The sequence below is a fragment of the Phascolarctos cinereus genome, unplaced genomic scaffold, assembly GCF_003287225.1.
Source record: "Phascolarctos cinereus isolate Bilbo 61053 unplaced genomic scaffold, phaCin_HiC Scaffold_2;HRSCAF=192, whole genome shotgun sequence".
Classification (NCBI taxonomy): Eukaryota; Metazoa; Chordata; class Mammalia; order Diprotodontia; family Phascolarctidae; genus Phascolarctos; species Phascolarctos cinereus.
In genome coordinates, this window is record NW_027555625.1 from 280,183,072 (window position 1) to 280,187,584 (window position 4,513).

At 39.5% G+C, this 4,513-nt stretch overlaps 1 pseudogene; it reads right to left on the reverse strand.

Annotated features, from left to right (window-relative positions):
- Window positions 1-3,226: 3,226 nt before the first annotated feature.
- Window positions 3,227-3,942, reverse strand: LOC110207314 (adaptin ear-binding coat-associated protein 1 pseudogene; annotated as a pseudogene).
- Between the last annotated feature and the right edge of the window lie 571 nt (window positions 3,943-4,513).

The window sequence follows — 4,513 nt, forward strand, 5'->3', positions numbered from 1 at the left end:
TATATATATATATATATATATATATATATATATATATATATACACACACATACATATATATTATATTATATATATATGATAACAAGGGCCATTTCTCTAAAGATAAATAGTCAAAAGATATGAACAAATAGTTTTCAAAAGAAGAATTATGAACTATTTACAACCACATGAAAGATAGCTTCAAATCACTAATGAAATCACTAGAGAAATATAAATTAAAAGGCAAAGGCAACATAAGCAAAACTAGTTAAGGAGGTGCTGCAAGAACCTTTGCACAGCAATCATTATTGGTAAGTTGTAAAGTGGTCCAATCATTCAAGAAAACACTTTAGAATCATGCAAAAAAAATAGTTGCTAAACTATTCGTACGATTTTACTCAGAGATTCCACTGCTGAGCACATACCCTAGGAGATTAAAGAGAAAAATATTTTACCTATGACAAGATATCCATGGCAGCACTTTTTATGGTAACAAAGAACTAGAAGACAAGTGAGTACCAATTAGTTAGGGAATACTAAACAAATTGGGAGATGTGTATACAATGGAATATCATTGTAGCATAAGAAATTACAAATATGAGGAATTTAAAGAAGTATGGGAAGACATTCGTGACCTGATGTAGAGTGAAGCAAAACAAGTAATAATAACAATGAAATCAAATAAAACTGAAAATTATTATTGAGTGTTGTCCCTGATGAATAAATATGGAAATATATTGATTCCCTTCCCGCCCCTTGGAAAAGTAGAAGATTATGAATGTGGAATACTGCATAAATTGTTACAAATGAAGTTTCACTGGATGGGAGTTGGGGATGGAGTGAGAGAAGCAGTACATATCTGGAAATTTCCGTGATAGAAAAACAGACATTGATTAAACTAAAAAATGTTTGTGTATGGGACTTCTACAATTCCACCAAAGTAAACAAAGTTCTCCACCTAAAGAAAAAGAGAAAGATGGAGGAGATATGGGCATATTGGCAGGCAGTAAGAGAAAAACTAGAAGATAACAAGAGATTGAATATGAGGGTGAGAGAGAATAACTAAAGGGTGAAGTTTTGAGAAGAGATTAATTAGGGTGGCATCGAATATCCAAGTAATAGAGTTAGCCAATGTTTTCCACAGAGACTAGCACAAAGAAGGAGCCTATGGAGCCAGGGTAGAATTTAGAGGAGTTTTCCCCCCTTTTCTATATTTTAATTGTCATTATTGCACCAATACATCTTATGCTTTATATACATACATCTTTTTTTTTCAGTTTTGCAGCAGTTCAAATACATAATATATTATCATCTTGGGGAATACAAAATAAGAACAAGTGAAGGAAGATGAGAAAAGAGCCTCCCAGTGGTTAACCACTAGTGATTCTCTATATTTTCCTTTAGTGTTTTCATTTGAAATGAAAAAGGACCTTCCAGAGCTCAGCAAGTGAAGAACTGCTTGATACATAACATGGGGGAGGGGGGGAGAGACAAAAGCACATGGACCCACAAGAACAACAAGAAAAGATTTCAAGGATAGAGGAGATAATGTGTATTTCCAAGGTGGACTCAAAGGCTTTTCATCCAGAACAAAAGAACAGACTGATGGCAAAAAAAAAAAAAGGAATGATACTCACAATAAATCCTCCCTTCATCACAATTAGCTCCTTAACATAAACAAATCAGAATGCCCTTTCCCTAGGGGAAAGGAAATTCTCTTTGAAGCATTGTGAGGAGAAAAGGGAAATGTTGAAAAACAAAACAAAAACAAACAACAAAAAAACCCCTCAAACTTTGTTCTGATATTCGGCTGGGCCAAGGTTATCAAAGTCTTCATTTTTCTTTTTCTTCTTTTTTTCTTTTTTCTTTTTTTTGCCAGTTGGTGTTAAGTGACTTGCCCAGGTCACTCAGCTAGTAAGTGTGAAGTGTTTGGTCTGAGGCTAGATTTGAACTCACGTCCTCCTGACTTCAGGGCTAGTTCACTATCCACTGTGCCACCTAGCTGCCCTAGAGCCTTCATTTTTCAAAACTTGTTAAACTACTGTAGCTATAGTTCTCCTGGGCTTTCTTTATGAATGGCAGGTACAGGCATAGCAACAGTCCTCACTTGAAGAGCTGAGTACAGAAAATGGGTTTCTCTGGTTAAAAGGGCCAGGCTTATGGGAAATGGACAGAAAAGACAAACATGGTCCCAACAAACAATCTAGGTTAGACACCAGATACCAGGGAAGGAAGGGCACACTATACTATCAACTGCAAAAGAACTAAGTGTTCTATGCTTCCCCAATGCATAAATCCTCTTTACTCTAGGTCACACAAAAGGTGAAAGAAGAAGAAGGTCTTGCTTCAAATGAAGCAACTAGATGGGGCTACAGGAACCTAACACCTACCTAATGGGCAACTTGGGAGAAGGGACACTCAAAAACCTTACCCTGGTTAGAGACATCACCCTGGTGAAAAAACAGAAAGTGATAGAGCAAATGACAACAACACAACCCTCTTCTCAAAGGGAAAGATATGTAAACATAAAAGAGGGCAATGGTGTTGCCCCCAGCACTATCATTTCCCAACTGAGATTAGGAAGAAGAGAGTATGGCAGAATGTAGGGAGCAAGAGCTTCACTCATCTATCTACATAGCTTTATGCTCACCTTTCACCACTCATTTTGTAAACACACAGGCCTAAAATTAATCTCAGACAACTCTATCCCAACTTGAAGCCCTGGGGTAAAGAAGACAGTGATAGGGTCACTGTCTCCTTACCTCTTAACATCTATTCCCAAAGAATTAAGTCCTTTCAATTGCAAAAACAAAAGAGTTGCAAAAAATGTTTACACCTACCTACTGTGTTACTTGGGAGATAGGTGCCACAATGCCACCAAAAAAAAAAAAAAGGTGGGGGCTATAGGCCATCAGATGGCCTTGTAGAAGGTAAGGAATTAAAAAGGGAGAGCTGAACAGCTGTGAGTATAGGTAAATTCCCCTTGAAATAGAGACCTTGGTCCTACAAGCACTGTATGCTCAGTCACAAATGGGCTCACACCCATCTCTCAACTTTCTTAGGCAGCAGGAGATGCTTGCTCCCTGAGTTGGACAGCATGTGATCAACAGTAGAGAGGTGCATAAACCAGCTCTTGATTGCAATAGGAAAACTTTTTAAAGGACTGTCCAAGACCTTCAGTTCTGGAGAAGGTGGAGTTTCTCAATTACCCCCCTCAAATTGGTGCCCTTGAATTCTTTTGGTCTTCAAGTTCATTCCTGCTGCTCAGAATTGGACCCAGTTGGATGGCTGTGGTGACTGGTTTGGAACAGAGCTGGATGCAGTACTGAAGTCTTCCCATAGATCAGTCACCAAAGAAGCAGAAGCAGGAGCAGGAGCAGAAATAGGAGCAGGTGCTGGAGTCTTTTAGACAGACACAGGAGAATCAAAGTCTAACAGGATATTTGCATCACTGCCACCTTGACTGGATTTCCCAGTACTTAATTTGGTAGTTTGTTCTTCCTTAAAGCCTAGATCCAATTTGGGGAGAATGCCCATTTCCTGAGATTCTTTGGTGATCTCAGATTCCTACTTTACCCAACTGAAGTGATCTTGAAGAGAAATGTTGAAGTCAAAGGCATCACCCCAAATCTGTGAAGCCAATACGAATGAAAGCACTACATCCAGTGCCGTCTTGAATCTGGATCACAAAGTTTCAGCTAGAATCTGTCCTTGTCTCCACGGCAATGCCTGGATATTGGTCCACTGGTGCCTGAGCAAATAGCTCCCCTGATGCTTTGTCTTCAAGTTTGATGTAGGCAATCTTCCCTTTGGAAGTGATTCGGTGGCAACCAGTCCAATCAGGCTAATTTAGTTTCCAGTCAATTTCCTGTGTCTGTGTTTGGAGATACGTGGTAGGATGCTGTAGATGTTAGTCTCAGGCTTCAGGCATAGGATGGACTTGGACTACATCTCAGCTGCCATCTTTGATCCATTCATGAGTCTTTGGAAGAAGAGAATACGAGACCTGAGTGGGGATGGGGACAGGGATGAGGAAGAGAGGGTTTAGGGGAGTTTTGAGGAGTAGAGTAGAGGGAAAGAGATAAGTCACAACAGATGGCATCAACTCCCTCAGTGAAGCAGGAATCAAGGACCTCTGCTGATAGGGAAAGGGAAATAAATGCTAGAGGTAACGAGGACAAGAGGGAAGATTTGAAACAATTGCTTTAGGGAATGGGCCACTAACAATCTAGGAAGAATAAATTGATTACCTTGAAGCATAGAGAGGTTAGTTGAGATGAGATAACACTAGTTAGCACAGTTGTGTGACTTCCTCCAATAATCTTTAGTAGTAGAGGAACAGAACCAAGAGACAACAGATGCAAAAGGGTAACCTAGATTTGGTGATTGGTAAGGCATAAATCTTGACAGGACAAGAGGGGAAGCAAGGGATTTGGCAGTTGAACTGGTCAACTATAAAGTCAAAAGCATAAAGGGAGGAATGTTAGGGCAGAGTAGACATGATGAAGAAAGGGCAGAAGGCATCAAGGTATAG